Genomic DNA, 20,709 nt, shown 5'->3' on the forward strand with positions numbered 1-20,709 from the left:
TTTTGACATCATGAAACAGCAAAGTTCCATGTTCCATCAACACTCAAATAATGGCTCTATTAAGCGCTGCAAAACATTGGCAGCATTCTTCTCTGAACAAATATCCAATATCAAACTCTCTCTTCTCCCACCTGGCTCCTCACCCTACACCAAGGATGCCCTTCCTTGCAAAGGGAGTCCACCCAAGGCCTTACCTCCAACTAATGGGTATCTACCCAAACTACCCTTTTCAGAATTCAAGAACACCAACCTCAATTCCTTGCAATTGAAAAATGATGTAACTTGGACTGAATTCAACTATACCCCCTGAAGAAGACGACATCGCATATCTCAGATCCACTCCCTGCTGAGCTTGTCAAAAATCTCAGTTGCATTATCTATCTTACATGGACCAATAACATGAGCTCCTCCTTATCCCTCATAAAAAAAACCAGAGGCCAATCTAAACAAACTTAAGTCTGTCAAAACCCTGGGGATTACACTTGACAAAACCTGAACATGAAAGAGTATATTAGTGACTTGGTTAAAAGTGCCTTCTGCATTTTGAAACACTCCCAAAAAAAAGTTCATCCCCATTGAAGACCTAAAGACTGTGGTACAATCCCTAGTCGTCCTCAAGCTGGACTATGGTAATGCAATGATCATGGTCGGCAACAAAATATACTTAGCCCCTTTGAAAGCTACACACAGCATTCAGACTACTGTCGGGAGAGAGTCGCTTTGACCATATCACTCTTATTCTCAAGAAACTTAACTGGCTACGAAATGAAGCAAGGTGTATATTCAAATCTGCCTGCATAACCCACTAATCTCTCTACACGGGAAAACCAGTCTACTTTGCAAAAAAAGGCATAAAAAGAGACCTCCGTGAAGCTTTAACAGTCTACTCCTGATTCCATCAATATTTAACAAAGAAAAATCTTGCACCTGCTCCTTCTCCGGAAATGCTACCAGAATTTAGAACTCACTGCCTCAGGATTTACGTGACAATCACTTATTCCATCATTTCAGGAAATACCTAAACCCTCCCTCCTAAACCATTTGATTGGTCTGATGCTCCTATCCCACACTCTCCATTTAAGTCACCTAAGGGAAAACTATGCCTGTACTTTCTCCACCCTTGCAACTCCCTACCATAACTACCTCAGATACTTTTCATTTCCTACTGCCTACGGTATACTTTATTTGTATACCATTACTATACATTTTTATTTACTCTTTATGTATCTCATGTAATTTCTGCTACATTGTTTACATATACTACTCTCTATGGTATACTTCTTTTTATACTTCTTAATGTATTTTTATTTACTGTTCATGTAAATCGTGTAATTGCTACTGTGCAAGAAATGTAAAGTGCTCGGTTACCTTTGGGTCAAATTTGCACTATACAACATTCAATAAATAAATAATGTAAAAGTACATAAATAAATTGTAATTTAAATAATTTATTGATTTTCAACTTATTTTTAATTAGATAAATATTTTATTGAATTAATAAATTGTGCTAAACCAAAGTCCAACAATTTCCCTACTAATTTTAGTTTGGAGAGGGAATAGTAAATCTGACTCCACTAAAGTCCAAAATGTTCCAATGTCCAAAATGTTCCCTACTATTGCTCGGGCTGGAGTAGTGAATTTTATCCCTCAACATCTATTTGTTTGCCTTTGATTTTCCCAGTTGTTTTATTTTATATTTTATGTTTTAATTTGAAAGGTTAGTTCTTCTGACTTTTTTATGTTACTGTATGTATTTTTTTATATCTAAAGTTGATATTACAATTCATTTGAATTAGAATTCTTAATATTATATTTTTTACAGTTAATACGAAGTGTATATTTTTTTTCAAAAAAATGTTCTAGCTATATCTTGCTCCACCGGACTCACTCCCAAAAATAGTAGCAATAACTTGTGTCTGTTACCACCCAGACTATCCGTGACATGGAGGCAAATACATATCAGGTCCATTGGGGTCCATCAGGACAAGACCCCACCTAGGCAGAATGTCACCCTGCATCAGAATTAGTCTAGTGCAGAGCAACCCCACCTTGTATCTAAAAATGTCCTGTCCTCCGTTCGACAGTGGAGGCAGGTTGGGGAGGCAATCACCCCCATATGCTATAAATGATGGCATGTGTATCACACTCTGTGAAGGCATTTAAGTTGAAGCAACCAAAGTCGGGCTAAGATGGCGGCCTCCTGAAGCGCCCCAAGAGCCTTAGTCCAATCCTCATTTTGCAGATCGCCCATAATGAGTTTACGCTCCAGTGAGTGATTCAAGGATATCCGGTGTGGCTGAAATATATGGGGTCAGCACATGGCAGAGTTGAAGGTAACAGTGAAATTCACTACAATGGAGCTGGTACTTCATCTGCATGATTTGTAAGATCTTAAGAACTGTACCATTCATGAAGTCATCTAGGGTTGAAATTCCTATGAGGTCCCATTTTCGAAAGCCTTCCAGCATGGCCTTCAGCTGTACCAGGTGACGACCATGCCAGAGTGGTGTTGACTCCCTCAACTGACCCCACCAACACATCTGATGAAGCGATTTTTTCCACAGATACAATCAAGACTGCCCTAGTCACGAAAGGGAGAGCATTGACATTACCTCTGCCATACAAATAAGAGACAAGGAGGGTGTACCCCAACGCCCACCTATCAGATACAAAGGTGAGTCCCCTCAGAAGTCCTACAACCAGTTATTGGTGGTCAGTAGGTGTGATGCACAGCAATAGGAGTCAATTTCCACCACTGCTATACCTCCACAATAGGTTGACTGAAAGCATTTACTGAGCAATACCAGGAGTATCGCTCCCCCAAAGGAAGCCACTAGGAATGGAGTTTAGCTTCCGGAACCAGTGTTGCAGGATTGCAAATGGAAAATTCTGTATCTGGTATAGAAATCAAGGCAACAATACCATTTTAAAAATTGCTGATCTACTGGTCAGGGATAGGGCATGACCGACCAAACTTCAACATCCTCTTTCAAGTGACAGGACAGGCTCCAGCTTACGAGACCACACCAATGCCACATTAGGGGACACAAAGATGCCTAAGTATTTGAGCCCACCCAAGGCAATCATCAACACTGTCACCCAGCCAAAATTCTATGGGCACTACACATTTCGACACAATAAGGTAGAGGCATGAGGTTTCTCCGGAAATATGCAGGAGTTGTACAATACAAGGTCCCAAGATATCATAGAAGTAAGTAAGAAAAGAACATCGTCAGCATATAAGGTGTCAGAGAGTCCCTCACCCCACTTGAAGCTGTATACCTGAGCATCCATCTTCACCAACACAGCCAGGGGCTCCATAACAAGAGAAAACAATGGGGGGGACAGGACACATCTCTGCCTCACCCCCGATTGTATTGAAAAGGGATCTGATTGGACACTGGTCCCTCGTACCATCGCCATCAGTTCTATGTGGAGGAGCTTACCATAAGATAAAAATTGGGGAACTAAATTCAAACAGCATAGAAATGGGAATAGGTATTCCCAACTGACGGAGTCAAATGCCTTATCGATATCCACACGGAGAAGCCCTGCAGGTCTCTCCAATCTATTTTCGATAGATGGCATTGTATAGATGCCATACGGTATGGCGAGTGGCATTGTGAGCCACAAAGCCAGCCTGATCAGGATGTACCAGGTCAGGGATGAGGTGTACCAGTCTATTCACAAGCCATTTTGCTAAAATCTTCACATCTAAATTTAAGAGGGAAATCGGGCGATAGGATGAGTGGTCATCTGGAGCAAGGCAACACCAGCAGTCACAGAATTAATTCCTCCCAGCAGACGTTCCTTCCGTTTGGGCATGTATGTTTTGAAAAATGCCCAAGGAAACCCAGTGGGTCCTGTGGCCTTTCTGAATCACAGCCCGCCAGGGCTGATAAGAGCTCCTCACTGGTAATCTCACCCTCCAATTCGTCACCAACTGTAGATGAAAAGGTTCGAAGGGGAAGGGCATCCACAAAGTCAGCCATTTGTTCCTGAGAGAGGACCTCCTTCTGAGCGTAGACTGCTTCAAAATTAGCATTAAAACCACAAACCACAGCCATAGGACTGGTACTCAGAACGCCCAATGGGTCTTGAGTAAGAAGGATAGAAGAAGAGTATTGGGTGGCTAGACACAATCTATGTAGCATTTTGCTCGATTTGCCCCCCCGTTGATAGATGCAGGTCTGGGACTCCTGCAAAGACCGTTTAGCCTCCCACAGCAAGGTCTGCTGGTACTGTTGCTGCACGTGTCCCAAATCTCTACATGTCAAGTGCCCATTCTCTTGGCCGCCCTGTATTTCCAAGTCACCAATGTGAGACCCAATTTCCACAAGTCTTGTGCCCGACGCCTCTGAAACCTAGTACAATAACTGGTGCAAAAAATATCCACCCCTCATAAAGTATACATTTTTTAGGTGATTCTAAGTCAAATTTGTTATTTATTTTTGTATTATAAATATATTTTGTAAACGTACTCTTATTTTAAAGTTAGCACTAATTATTCAGATATTATAGTATAAATGGTTAAAATTCAATATGCTTACCCATTTTTGACGATATTATTATTCTTCCCTATTGGTTCTCTACATAATTGACTCTATATACGAAGTACATGAAGCTGATATTTGTGTGTTATTCATATTTTTTGGGAGAGATTTTGGTATCTGCTGTTTTTGTCAGCGATATTTCATCACACAACCATTAGTTTAATTTGGACAAGAGGATTGTTGACAGAGTGGGTCCTGAAATGATCTCCATGAATTTGTAGGTGCAAAGGAGCTTTTAGCGGATTGTGGACCGATCAACAAATGGTGCATGTCGGAGCTGAGTTGTAAACACTGTGGAAAAGGTGGGGCAGACAATAGAAGGAAAACCCAGAGGGATGGATGAGTTAAGGCGGAACATCATTAAGAAAAGGGTGATGATTGTTTGGCTGCATCCTTCTTGAGGTTGGAGTGTAAACAGGAAGCTGTGGGAATGTCAGCCGGGCCTCTTGGTTTTTCTTTGGGGTGGAGTGGTGATCAGGCTGCAACTAGCACTTCACGTTTGTGAACATGTTCTTTGATCTCATCTGGAGGCTGCAACTTTTCATCATGCTGACCTTGATTATTAATGACTACAGGAGAAAGGTTGCATTGAAGGCCTCCCTCATACCATATAATCCAGCCTGGGGTGAGGCTGGACTGCCCAAAGAAGATTGAATTGTGCGCATGGCTTGTGTACAGATCACCACCTGGCTCAATGCCTTCTCTTCGTCTGTGGTTCTTCTTGGATTTGTGAGCACAGGAGAACCTAAGCTCTCAATCCCTTGATTATTGCATGTATTTATTGTACATTTTCTGTGGCACAGCATTGTCCCATGCCAGGTTGAGACTGCATTCTCTTTTAATTATACTCTTCTTTATGAATATTCGGGATCTTCCACTTTGTAATCCCACTATTTGTTGCTTGATATGAAGGGTTGGTGATATCTCAATAGTTTGCTAGCCATGTAACCATAGCAAGTGCCTGTAGATCTTCTCAGTGGCTGTAGAAATGTTGCATAATTGATTTAGTTTTTGGCCATATGGATATGTTTGTGTAAGTAATGTGAAACGTGTTCTTGCCTTAATGGTATTCTTTGAATTGCTAATATCTACTCACTTTAATCAGTGGACATCTTTCCTCTCAAGGTAATGTATTTTTCTTTAAGTGTATTCAAGACTTTCACTTACGCCATTTTCCTTTACTATTAATTGTTTAATATGAACCTTTCTTTTGGGATCTTTCATTTCTTTTTTTCAGTACTGGATTCTAAATTGATTTTCGATTTCTTCTGATCGGTATCCCTTCACCGGAAACTAAATCGTTTAAGTTTACTAACAACTTAAACGTAGCAACAACTTTGCATTAGGACACAGAAAATGAATATCTCAAGATAGTACAATTGATTGCTATATCTTTAAAGTAAGTCGTACTAATATCCTTTTTTAGAAATGCTACCTACTGAAGAGTGGGATTTCTGAGGCTGAAAACAATTTGCTGAATCTATTTTTGTGCCACTGCTTCACAAACATAAGGGCTTAGTGAGTGAATCTCAGGAAACGCTTTGCTCGAGAAAATCCAGGTTTCAAGGACGATTTCCTGGGCACAGGAATGTGGCTCAGCTCCTAAAATGACAACAACATCCTTGAGGGAAAGTGACTCAAAGAGACGCATTCCTTGGCTTTAATAAACCTGGTTGTTCACACAATATCAAATGCAAGGTAAAGTTTTACGTCTTAAACTGAATCCCTCCTGAGCATGTTTTTGATTTCGTTTTCTAAAGTTGTACGATAGTCGACCAGCAAGTCGTATTGACAATGGTCAGGTAAAATGTTTGAAAGACGAGCTGTGCTCAATTACAACACAACTGCTTTCAGTTTGGTTAATAGGATGGGGTAAGTTGGATACATGTTACAGACATTATTGACTTTTAAAAAACACACTTTTATGCTTTTAACTGAAATCACTGCAGGTGGGCAGCATCCTCATTAATCATAAAATTGTACTGGCAGCTCCCTGCAGTGACTCGTCATGAGGTGAGTGCCCTGTAATGAACGCTGGTCCAGGGGCTGACAGATGGTGGAAAATCAAGATGAATACTTGTTAATATAATTGGAGGAGAAATTCAGTGGAAAATGCAATAACTTCTCCAGGGTTTTATAAATTAAAAAAATAAAATAGAATTATATAATGATTTCTGTAAAAGCCTTTCAACTGGGATGTCAAAGAAAGAGGCACGCATACCACTTTACCTATACATGGGTATGCTGTGTTTATACTTAACATATCTTCCTGCGGAGTCAGTGCTATGTCTACCTCAATAAGAGTCTATTCCTATTGCCATGAATCGTCATACTCACCTTACACAGGATTTGCTCAAGTAGAGCTCGTGGCAAGAAATCACAGATGTGTATCAGTCTTTAGCAGTGTTTCCCAAACTATGGCCCGAAACCCTTTAATTGGCCCAAGCTGATTTTTGGCAGGCCAGAAAGTTCAAGAAATAAATTAAGATACCTTTAAATTCTGGTCCTTATTTATGAAAACTGTTGCATCACTGCATGACAACAGCGATGCAACAGTTTTCCCTGCACACTCCTTGCGACAAATGGATGCGTTATATTTACTGTATGATGCATCATGTCTCAAGGAATGACACATACGTCATCTTTACTGACGTTTCTGTTGACGCAAAACTGATGCATTGCTAGGGTTGTGTCAGAAGCGTGTCAACTCCAGCAATGCAGGGGGAGGACTATCATTATAGCATTGTGTCAGTCCTACACCTGGTATGAGACAGGCGTAACATATTGTTGCAATGGCGTCCTAAAAGTGGCGCACTGAAATCTCATAGATTTAATTGCGCCACTTCTACTAGGCTTCTTGTGGGGGAACGCTCACTCTATACACATAATACCTCGCACAGGTATCATGTGGCGCAGGGGTTTACAAAGTGTTGCATCTATATAGATGCATCACTTTGTAAATAAAAAAGTGATGCACTGGCGGCACAAAAGTGTTGCAAGGCCTCATAAATAAAAGCCTCTGTTTTTATCTTTTCACATTTGCAGGTGATTCAAAGAAAGAGGACAAATGTGAATCTTATGAGTATGTAAGATGTTTTTTCCAACACAATGAAATGTTAATACATGTAAATGATCTGTATGCATCTATCAGTTTGGGATTCTGAAGTCTCCTGGAAACAGAAACTTTACCAGAATCAAAATAAGATATATATATATTGTTTTTCTTTTGTCCTCATAACCACCGTTTAGACCAGTGCCAAAAAGGAATCAACAGAGAATAACTGACTCAGTTAAAACTGGTAGGGACACCTATCTAGAGGGCCATCTATCCCACAGTCTTCCACCGTAATCCGAAGAGGCACTAGATCTTATAATGCCATCCCGCAGCAAATCTCGGAGTAGTTTTGGCAGCCATATAGGAGCCGGGCATGAACCGGGTAGCAGCTGTTCCAATGGTGCTGAACACAAAGAGCACCTTAGGAGATCAATCATTGGACTCGGGGGGAAAAAAAAAAAAACAGAATATATCACTGAGACCACTTTATCAGATGCCAAAATGCCCTTTTTCTGCGATTTCCAGATCTAGCCAAATCCATGACTGATGTACGTAATACAGAGTCTTGCCAGTCTCTAAAAGTGGGAGGTGAGGAGTCCTTCCATTTCCTGCAGATCTCTCTTCTTGCGAGCAGGATGGAATAAAAAACTAGACATTTAGGTAGATGTTGTACTCCTTCCAACACTCCAAAAATAGTCAGGGACAGATCCATTGTGACATGTCTTCCTAAAGACTCAGTGAGCTGATATCCTGCCAAAAAGCTGTTAGTATCGGGCATTCCAAGAACATATGTGTATCCGAAGCAGCAATTTGACCACATTTTGCGCAGGACGCTGTCTGACCTCCTGTAAATTTAGAAAGTCTAGAGGGGGAGTAATACGCCCTATAAAAGGTAAAGATGTGATTTCTGCGAAGCCATGATGGCTTGACGATACTCCACAAGAGCTCGAAAGAAGATTTCCAAAGTGTTTGTAAGTTCACATCCCCCAGAACAGAACCCCATAGTGACTCTGGTAAAACAAAGTCTCCATCTACCTCCTCTATTATAGAGTTGTACCATCTAGATATTTCTTTCTTTTCTGGCCCTCTGATTAGTAGATCGGAGATAAAGGGGCTATGTCCACCCAGTTTGAACTTATTTTTATTAGCAGGAGATGTTTTATATGCTGCTGTCCAACTATAAATCTGGATATATTTGAAGCGTGAAAAGTTGGGACCAATCTTGGCTTGCAAATATTCCCATGAAAGTAAATCTCCCTCATAGAAAAGGTCCCCCCAAACCTCCATGCCTGCCTCCCTCAAAGGGACTGCCAGGATGTCATCAAGCCAAACCGGACTTTCGGGTAGGTCCCACAACGGGGTTTTTTCGCAAAAGTAGTTTACTTTTATAGCTTTCATGATTTCTGCCCATGTTCGTGCAAGACCCTGTAGGATCTTCAGTTTAATTTTTTTTTTAAACTTAGGATTTCCAAACTTAAAAAGAAAACTAGAGTGATTGATATTTCCCCCTCCAACATTGCTGCATACATCATACCCACCCCCAAGGAGTCAGGATTCTTTAACAACATCCTTGAGTGGGATAATTGAAAGGCCCAAGCATAGATTTTTAAATCTGGAGCCGCCAACCCTCCCTTTTCATGCCGCCGTCTTAGTTTTTTCCAGGCAATTCGTGGAAGATGGTTGTGCCAAATAAAAGAAGAGACGTTTGATTGAAATTTAGCTAAGATTTTTTGATCAAAATATAGGGGAATGGTATTAAATAAAAAAGAAATCTTTGGGAGAATAGACATTTTGATAAGATTGTCCCTACCTATTAATGAGAGGGGGAGATGTAACCAAGATTGAAGAAGCTTACGACAGTCTTTAAGTACTGTGGATAAATTAACTTGGACTTTTTTATTTATGTCCTTTACAATTGTTAAACCTAAGTAACGCATAGAGGTGCTGGGATGAAGTTCTATAGGTGGATTCTCATCATTCCAAATAAGCATTTCGGTTTTGGTTGCGTTTATCTCATACCCCGACACCTGTCCAAAAGCGCTAGCCAGCTTCACTATGGCGGGGAGAGCCGTAACGGCCTCTGATGTTAAAATAAGTACATCGTCAGCATATAATGCCACCTTCCTCGTCCAGCCTTGATAATGAAAAGGTTTAATGGCGGGCTCCTCCCTTAAATATTGCGCAAAAGGTTCGATGTAAAAATCAGAAAGTAAGGGGGAGAGTGGACAGCCCTGTCGAGTTCCCCTGGTGAAAGAAAAAGGGCTTGATAATGCTCCATTAACGAGAGGAGATGCCAAGGGATTGCTGTACAAGAGGCTGATCACCCTACGAAAGCCAGCCCCCACAACAAACTTGGCCAGGGCCTCCGACAGGTAAACCCAATTAACCCTGTCGAAGGCCCTGGTTGCGTCCAGCGTCAGGGCTGCCAATGGGAGCTTCTTAGATGTTGCTATATCTATGGCACCAATTAGATCAAAGGTCAGTTCATATAGTTGTCTTCCCTTTAAGAATCCCTTTTGATCCAGATGAAGGACCGATGGTGCGATATTGGCCAATCTTGATGATAAAACCGTGGTAAAGATTTTATAGTCCACATTCAGAATAGATATTGGCCTATACGACCCACATTCTTCCTTCGGTTTACCTGGTTTTAAGATAAGGGTAATAGAGGCACCATCCCAAGATGTTGGAGGAGACATGCCTTCTAAGAGGATTTGGTTAAACAACTTTGTAAGAAAAGGAGCAATCTCTGAGTCTAAGAATTTATATAACTCAGCCGGAAGGCCATCGGGACCCGATGCTTTCCCCTTCTTGGATTTCTTAAGAGCTGATATCACCTCACTCTCAGTAATGGGGCTGTCCAAATATTTGTGGGGGAACGCTCACTCTGTACACATAATACCTCGCACAGGTATCATGTGGCGCAGGGGTTTACAAAGTGTTGCATCTATATAGATGCATCACTTTGTAAATAAAAAAGTGACGCACTGGCGGCACAAAAGTGTTGCAAGGCCTCATAAATAATAGCCTCTGTTTTTATCTTTTCACATTTGCAGGTGATTCAAAGAAAGAGGACAAATGTGAATCTTATGAGTATGTAAGATGTTTTTTCCAACACAATGAAATGTTAATACATGTAAATGATCTGTATGCATCTATCAGTTTGGGATTCTGAAGTTTGCTGGAAACAGAAACTTTACCAGAATCAAAATAAGATATTTACTTGTGTTACTTCACAGACACCGGATTTTGACATATTGTCATTTGTGAGGTATATAGTTGTATCATTAAAACTGCATGTCTGTGCAAATGTAATGGACATTTCAATGAAAAATATGTTGTCTGTAAATGACAATGCTCTACCACATGATGCTTTAGGTACATTCAGAAATCAACCTACTCATGTCCACTAAAGCTAGGTAGGTCGCGAAAGTTTGTTGTTCTGAAAATTGGGTCATGCTCAAAAGAGCAGAAGAGGTGGACACGTCCTCCTCAAGTTATATTGTCAAAAAACAGAGGGATCCACCCTTATGGGAAAGTATAGAAGTGTTCCTCCAGACTACCTGTGTCTCCTACAATGGTGGAAAGCACACAGCTTTGCTTAAATACCCCTCACCCATCAAAAGGACCCTTGGTGGCATGCTTCATCTCGGGGGTCTTCCCGCCCCGCTGCGGGACCGGCGTGCTACAACCTACGACTACGTGGGAGCACTGGTTATGAACAACAATACTATGTGTGATGTAGGAGTGTGAGTGGACGGGACAGAATTGAGTGAATGGTGAAAAATTTAAAAATACCTGGCTCAGTGGAAAAAATAAATGTTAATGTTCCTTTGAGCTGGTATCGTTAAAAGTGGGGAATGAGATGGAGATACTATGGTTTAATGAGCTGTGTCCCCTGTGTCGACATATTTTGAAGGCCTCCCCAGGCTTCTCATCAGGACCTAGAAGAGATCCCTTCTACACTCAAATCAAAACAACTGTGTATTTACATATAATCCTAACTAAGTGGTGCACATAAAGTTAACATGCACAATATACTATACCCCAGTAGGTATATTTCAGAATGGGTTCCGGAAGAATAAAAACAGAGTTAAAATAACATAACACATCCAAATTGCACCATATGTGGGGTTGACCTGTAAAGAAAAGTGATATATTTCTGTGATATATTTTTCTTACCTTTATCCGTTATAATTGGTAACAAGTGCTATGTTATGCCGGTGAGATGGGATTATACAAAAACATACACACACAAAATATAAAACACATGTACTATATCTAAGGACCGCGTGGTGTGCGTATCCATATGTTAAGTATAACTGAGAGTATCTGTTAAATATATCTCTCCTTCAAAAAACAATTTAGTGACAGATAAAGAAGCCTCCAAAGTTTAGGCTGTTCACAACTCTTATATCGCCCAGATAATACCCCAAAAGCCTTCAAAATGGGAGGAAAGGGGTACCTATAGTCACACACTGTTAAAAGAAATTGAAAAAGAAAAAGAAAAATTGTCGGTTTTGAGATCCTTCCTAATTGCCGCAGCTCCGTGGAACATTGAGCCAGTGTGGGCAGTGTCCTTAAATACTGAGCATCATTTGTAGTTTTGCAGCCCAAAAAACTGCACTTATTCGTACAAACACTAGACCGTCAGAAAATTCAAGATGGTGACCTAGAATGGCCTGGCTGAACCAACAAAACATCTATTTAAAGTTCACCAGCACAACCTCACGGACAAACTTGGTCTTCTTTGATTTGTATATCTACCCAGATGAGGGCGCTTTAAAGACTACCACTCACTTTAAAGTTACAGAACAGAACTTTCTGCTGTTATATAACAGCTTCCATCCCCGTCACCTTCGGGACAATCTTCCATACGGACAGTTCCACCGCTCACGGAGAAACTGTACGGAGATTAAAGGCTTCAAGAGGCTGGCTGCTGATCTACAAGAAAAACTAAAGAAACGCAACTACTCTACACGAATCATTGACAGAGCTATGAAGAAGGCACGTAATCACAATAGGGAACCATTGCTGGGACAGAGAGTACCTAAGGAACCAGAAGAGAGACCAATATGTGTCACTACTTACAATACCAACTCCAATCAAGTGACAAAAATTGTAAACAACTATTGGAGACTCCTGGCATGCGGAAACCTCAACCATCCCACACCGATGTTTGCACACAAAAGGGGAAGGAGCCTGAGGGACATGCTGGTCCACACAAGACCATGACACACCTTAGCAATTGAGGCAGAAAATACCCTCGTACCCCAGTGAAGGCACATTATCCTTGTGGTAAGTGCAGCACTTGCCACCTGATGAAGAAAAGAAAAAGTATAAAATTCAGGAATAGTACGGAATGGGAGCAGAGGAGATTTATGAACTGCAACAGCAAGAATGTGGTTTATATCATCACTTGCCCATGCAGTATGAAATACGTTGGAATGACAACTAGACCTGTCAAGTCACGCATAGGGGAGCACAGGAGCAATGTACGTTGCAAAAGAAGCACTACGAAAATGGTTACCTACTACTTAACAACCCAACACACAATGGAAGACTACGGTGCACCATTATCGAACAACCAAACAGTGAACATGGTCTTCTCAAGAAGGAACAGTGGTAGGTGTTATGCTTGGGGACACACATTAAAGGTCTGAACGACAACATCCCCTGGGGACAATTTAGCTGATTTGTATCTCCCCGTGACTTTTGTCACTATCTCTGTCAAGAGAAAAGTACTGCAAATACACTGCTTAGAAACTCTTGAAATGACTGGGCAGAACCCTTATGTTAGCAAACTTTCTATCAAACACTAGGGGCCAGCAGAAAAAAAATTGAAATAATGTGGCATGTACATTACCTGGTGGAATGTAATGTCCTGCCACACGTTTTTCCACTCCTATTCACTTTTGCCATGTTGAGCTCGCCTTTCTGTAGAGAGGTGTCATTGCCACTATTTTTGCCACTACTTTTGAAGCACCTTTTTGTCGTGCATATTATTAAACATGAAAAAACACTTCAGAGTAACCCGCATGTCTGGCTGCACACTCCCTTGGTACAACGCTCCCCATAAATGCGATTGCATGTACCATTAGTAAATACTTGCCCAGACCTGGTTTACTTTATTTTTAATATTATTATAATTTTTTTCATTATCCGGCTGGTCCACATTTTACGCTCGGATAGTTTAAAGAGTTAGGAAGAGGTAGTGTCCTTTTAGTTAGGGCACTAGTCTTTTTCTCTCCAAGGGCTATAAAACATGCACCCTTGAGCACCAGGAAGTGAGGAACAAACACCCTCGATCAACAGGAAGTGAGGAACAAACACATTCAGCCGGAGGTGCCATTCTAGATCATCATCTTGGATTTTCTGACGGTCTAGTGTTTGTTCCAATTAGTGCAGTTTTTTGGGTGGCAAAACTACCAATTTGCTCAGTATTTAAGGACACTGCCCACACTGGCTTAATGTTCCACTGAGCCACGGCGAGGCAGTATCCTGGTGAAGAGTTAACCTTGATGTTGTAAGTACGGCACAGCCGATTTGCAACAGTGAAACACTCCTCAATTAGTAAGGATTTCAAAACCAACAGTTTTTCTTTTTCTTTTTCAATGTCTTTTAACAGTGTGTGACTATAGGTACCCCTTCCCTCCCATTTTGAAGGCTCATGGGGCATTATCTGGGTTATATAAGAGTACATGAACAGAAACAACTTTGGAGGTTTCTTTATCTGTCACTAAACTGTTTTTGGAAGGAGAGATATATTTAACTGATACTCTCCTTTATACTACTATCATATGGATACGCACACCACTCGGTCCTTACATATAGAGTGTGTTTTATATTTTGTGTGTGTATAATTTTGTATAGTCCCATCTCACCGGTATAACACAGCACTAATTACCAATTTTAACGGATAAAGGTAAGACAAATATATCACAGAAATATATCACTTTTCTTTGCAGTTCAACACCACATATGGTAAGATTTGGATGTGATATGTGATTTTAACTCTGTTTCTATTCTTCCAGAACCCATTCAGCAATATACCTACTGGGGTATAATATACTGTGCATGCTAAATTCATGTGCACTAATTAGTTAGGATTATATGTAAATACACAGTTGTTTTGATTTGTGTGTAGAAGAGATCTCTTCTAGGTCCTGATGAGAAGCCAGGGGAGGGCTTCAAAACATGTCGCCATAGGAGACACCGTTCATTAAAGCATAGTATCCCAATCCCTACTTTTAACAATAGGAGCTCAAAGGAACATTAAAATGTATTTTTTCCGCTAAGCCAGGTATTTTAAAATTTTTCACCTTTCTCTCACTTCTGACCCTTCCACTCACACTCCTACACAACACATAGTATTGTTTTTCATAACCAGTGCTCCCACGTTGTCGTAGGTCATAACACCCCCGTCCCGCAGAGGGACGGGAAGACCCCGATGAGGATGCATGCCACCAAGGGTCCTTTTGTTGGGTGAGGGGTACTTAAACCAAGCTGTGTGCTTTCCACCATTGAACGAAACACTCGTAGTCTGGAGGAAGACGTCTATACTTTCCCTTTGTTTTTTGACAATACTCACTTTATGGGTCGGAGACAAAGGCCTTGTTAGCTTGAAGGCCCAGGGTTGAGGATATGTCATTTGGTATATGCTTACAGTCTGTTTTAATAATAATTAAGCATTTTTATAACTACAATGGGTGTCTATGTTGCTCTTATACCACATTTGACATGCTGGAACTATATATGCACAATGCTTAATTTGTAAAATAGTAAGTACTGAAGCCCAAAGTTATGGTCAGAAGCCTCCAGCCAATGCTGTCAAAGGTTGGGATGCTGAATACCAAGGCTGAATAATCTGGATTCCATTTAATGCCTCTCACTCACCATCAGAAACTCATTGAGCCTTTATCTCACTCTTAAAGGCTCTTATTCATCCCTGCTTACTCCCTCTGGCAATATTTTCCAGCTTTCTCTCTTTTCCCTTTCCCCCTTTTGGTGTATTCTGACTTTTGCTCTGGATTCAAGTATGTGGAGGAAACATACGTGCGGGCACTCAAAACCGAGTGTTGGAGGGCCCCACCTGCAACCACTGACTCAAGTTAAGCTTCGCATATACACCTTGGCACTTATTTACAAACCCCTTGTGCCACCAGTACATCACTTTTTCTCCATATTAAGAGTGATGTACCGGCGGTGCAAGGGGCTTGTAAACAAGCCCCCTGATATTTAATCTTTCTCAGCACAGATGGGATTTCAGATTCCAGTCCATCTCAATTTTTTTCTAAACACATCAAAACTGGTCTGAAAGAGATCAGAAGCATTCCTTAAAATGTAACCTACGTTGCATTTTGAAATGTGTGCCATGTTTCAATCCATAAAATTAGTTATGATTGGGTTATAAGAGGTTGCATGTTTATTCAGGAACTCTGCAATTTATAACTGTGTAAAGGAAATGCAGTAATGTCCTAGTGATTAGTTTAACTTAACTCTGTTATACCCCCATAGATTTTTACTGAAGATGATTTGAGTGTGTGAACTTATAACAAATAATTAGAAGCAGGAATAGTGAGGCGACATGGAAGTGACACAGAAAAAGAACACATGTTGTGTCAAAAGTATTCACAACACACAGAAGAGAAAGACAAGAAAGAGCAAGTGTAAGCAGTCACATGCTTTGTGTTGCGCACAGGAATGGCTCCTCCATATGAGTGGAAGAGCATCACATTGCCGACTGCTAGCGCAGCAGGCAGAGACGAATATGCAAAATAGCATGTCAATGACATTTTAGTTAAATGCCACAGTGCAAGGATAGGGGGCAGGCTTGAATCCTGCAATTGCAGGGTTACAGCCGTCCCTGCAGTGAGATGTCGGGTTGGCCGGCTCTATTGCTACGACCAGCCCGACATGCAAGTGCGCACAAAGCAATCCTCCGGATGGGAAACAGCCAGGGAATTTCTGGCACAGGCACCCAGCCTCAAACTGAGCAGGAAGGAAGTCCTGCCCTTTCCTGCTCATGGATGCCGGTCGGTAAAAAGGTGCACATCGGGAGAGCAGTCTATGGTTTGTTTGGCGAGGGGAACAGCATTTACATCACGGGTATTACCACGCGCTACCATTACAACGCTCCTATTACAACGCAAGTCGTTACAACGACTTGTGCTGGAGGGCGCTGTAGGATAGGGAATATTTAAATTTACTATTCCAACACCTTTCCTACTGTAACGTGGGCTGTAGTTGGAAAATTAAACTATTCCACTATCCAGCGCTTACAGGGCAAGTCGTTGTAACGACTTGCGTTGTAAAAACAGCGTTGTAATGGCACGTGTGGTAAAAGCCCGCATTGTAATGCCATAAAACCGTTTGGCGCTGTTGCTCTGAGGTTCTGTAAATTACGAATTCGTTTGTGCTCAGCCTCCATTTTTGTGATCGCCGCCATTTTGTGTTGCCCTCACTCAGGCAGCGCGGCGAACGCAATGTTTTTGTCGTTTCTGCCTTTGCCTGTCAGGTGGCTTCTTTGCTCATGTTTACTAACGCGCGTCAGGGTTTGACCGAGTACACTAATTCCTGTCTGAGCTGATTAATCCCCGTCCGAACTACATATTAGTTCACACCATTGTTTCCTTTTAGTTATCTTATCTGCTGTCCTTCGCTACATGTCTCATGCATTCTCTTGTTTAACGACTGTCCTTCTACAACACGCAGCTGTGTTGTCTCTGCTTGTAAACTGAATTGTGTGGTTCCATTTTTAATTTACTTAAGGGGTCGAGTAACAATCAGAACCGGGATTTTGAGTTGCCTTAGTCTTAAAACATTGTCTATAACGTTTGTCTATAGCTCATGCTCTTGTGTGATTGCATTTTGCATTGTATTGTATCATATATAAACCTGTGCGCCACGGAGTTAAGTGGCAGTCTCTTTTGAACCTCGTTGTGCTGACGACTTCTAAGACCACTGTACTAGCTGCAGCTAATAAATACCATCTTCTACGCCAGACGAAGAGTCCTTGTCTCTGTTTTGACAAGGCAGGTAAATCCCGGGGATTTTAGGCGTACCCTGCGCCACCGGGCCTTAAGGCTGCGGTTCTCCAACTGGCACCCAATGTGGGGCGACTTCAGCGGTAACGGTTGAGCCCAAGGGTCATGAGGAGCCCCGCAAGAAAATTCCGGAGGAAGCGCACCACGTGATCGACCCCTGTATGTCGGAAATGGACCAAAGGTCTTTGACAGCGCGGCTACTCTTCTCCGACGGTTGCTGCCGACTGCTGCCCTGACTGTCGCCCTGGACCCTTCTGATGAGGTTTGGTAGAGCGAGACGATAGATGGACCTTCGCTGGTGTAGAACGATTCTTAGTTAAGTATTTGGTGGGTCGTACCCACAGACCTTTGTTTTTTTGGGGGGTTTTTATTAAGGTATTGCAATATCTGAAGCCAAGGGGTAAGTACGTTTGTACTGTTTCGCTGATCTATACTCCTTGTTGTTTTTGATCAGTCTAGAGAAGTGACGATGCCTGGGCTGAGTAAGTTCAAGAGATTTTGTTGTTTAGGTTGTACGAGGGATTCCCAGTTGGAGGAATCATGTCCGATCCCTCCGGTTGGAACTCCCACTTATGAGCTCTATTTGAAACACGGTATTGGTCCTATTACCTTTAATGAGACATGGGTCAGATACACGAAAAATAGTGGAGTTTTGAGATGGCCCCAGAATGGTAGCTTTGATCCCGCTATACTAGATAATTTAGAATCAATTTTGTTTAGAAGAAAAGCCCGGCCGTTAATGTTTGACTCCTTTCGCCTTTGGTGTAAAGAAGCCAAACAGAAAGAAATTAAACAAGCAAAAAAAGATAAGAAAGCACAAGACATGTCGATTTTACAGGCTGCCCAACAGTTTAAAGACAATGAAGTAGATGGTGCGAAGGAGGTATTAGAGAGACAACATCGTATGGCGATAGATAGATGCTATCCGGTGTTGCCTACTTCCTCTTCAGATAAAAGTAAAGAATTAGAAGAAGACTCCCTAATGTCTTGTTTATTGAATTCGCCTCCGCCCTATGTCCTGTATGCTAATGCACCCTCGTTACCCCCTCCCATTGCCCAAAAGTGGTTGCTCAAGTGCCGATTGTACAACAACAGGCTCAGCCTCTTAATGCTTCATTGCTTGCTTCCGCTCCATTCTTACAGTCTGTAAATCAGCCCCTACCTTCTCCCGCTCCTACTCTTCAGGCTGCTACGCTTCAGTCTCCGTTGTCTTCTACATCTGAAATGCCTCCTGTTTTCTTGAGGGATTCTCCTACTTCACAAAGAAGGATAGTAGATGCTGTTTCGAGTTTCTTCTCTCCCTTTGTTAGGTCTTTAAATCTATCCCGAGCTTTTTCTAAACGACAATCTCGTTGTCAACTTCCCCTTACGGATGAGAAAGTTGTGTTGGGTTCTCTCGCTCCTAAATGGATTGAGCACGGATTAGAATATAGTAGTGAAGATATCATGAGTTGCTTCTATCAATGGGAAGAGCCCACGCAGAGACATATTTTCAATGTTATGTGTCAAACTCTTATTAAAGGTTAGGAAGATATGGAGTTAGATACAGTCCCTTCGGAGCTACTGAAATTACAAGCTGATATTGATAAAGGTTTCATCATAGGACATCGCGTTGAAGATGCAGTGAATAGACTCATTGCGTTTCGAACAATGTTTTTGTCCCTGTCTTTTTCCGAGACTAATCTCACCAATAAACAAGGTAGTAAGAATTATCCGAAGTGTGAAGTTCCTCCCGTATGGAGAGAAGAGGTGTTTGGTCCACCTCAAGTCCCTGCTAATTTCCAGCGTATATGGGTTCATGAACCCTGGAACAGGTCTGAAGTATTGGCGCTTAAGCAAACTCTACTGAACCCCCGTAAAAATACTGCTGGATATTACTAAGAATTGTCCCAAACAGTTGACGCGTGTATTATGAATCTGGCTGACATTGATATGTTATTTGGAAATGTTGTTCCACGAGGTATATGGGCACGGATTCGTAGGGAAAATCATGTGCCTGAGTTAGGTGGCGATTGGGCTGTTATTAGAGCCGCGGATGCGAATCAGGTGGGTGGTGCAATCCCACCATATTTCGTCACAGTTAAAGAAAATGTTAGGATGCCACGCATTCCTCAATATCGTATTTCTAGTGATGGAAAGAGAGAACGGTTGGCTATTGTTGATGATTGTATTCAGAAAGGTGTGGTCGAAGAGACTAGAGGCAATGTTTGTGACAGTCATGTTCTTCCAATCCTTAAGAGGAAGGATCCCTCACAGCCTCCTGTCTATCGATTTGTTATTGACTTGAAGGAAGTCAATAAAATAGTGATACCACAGTTCCCTGTTGTTCCGGATATTACAGCTTTATTGACAATGATTCCTGCTTCTGCGGCTTGGTTTTCGGTGATAGACCTCAAGAACGCTTTCTTTAGAATTCATATTGCTGAAGAAAGTAGGGACATCTTTGGTTTCTCTCTGGGTGGCCGAAGTTTCCGATTTAAAAGAGCTCCTCAAGGCTATTGTGAAAGTCCCTCCATCTATAGCAAAGCTCTTAAATGTCAACTTGATACTTTTTCTTTGCCTCCAGGCGCTACGCTTGTTCAATATTTATTTATTTTATTTTATCGATTTTTAGAGCGCGCAGATACCCGAGGGTGTCTCGGCGCTATTGTTGCAGAACTCTCTGGCTGATAGGGGGAGAGTTAGGCTGGGAACAACCAAGTTTTCAATTTCTTTCTGAAGTTGAGCAGGGTTGGTGCACATTTGATGTGGAGAGGGAGTGTGTTCCACAATTTGGCCGTGGCAACAGTAAAACGTTTGTCTCCCCAGTTGGCCCTTCTTGTGCGGGGGACACTTAGCAGGTGAGCCGAGGATGAACGTAGTGTCCTTGGGTGTTCAAGCAGGCGGAAGGCTTGTCTTAGGAATAGTGGGCCGTGGTTGTGGATAGCTTTGTAAGCTATGCATAAAGCTTTAAATTTGATGCGGCTCCTCCACAGCAGCCAGTGAAGCTGTCGGATGTAGGGGGAGACAGAAGCAAATTTGGGAATGGATAGCAGGGTCCTGGCTGCTGCGTTCT

This window comes from Lissotriton vulgaris, chromosome 6 (assembly GCF_964263255.1).
Source record: "Lissotriton vulgaris chromosome 6, aLisVul1.2, whole genome shotgun sequence".
Lineage (NCBI taxonomy): Eukaryota > Metazoa > Chordata > Amphibia > Caudata > Salamandridae > Lissotriton > Lissotriton vulgaris.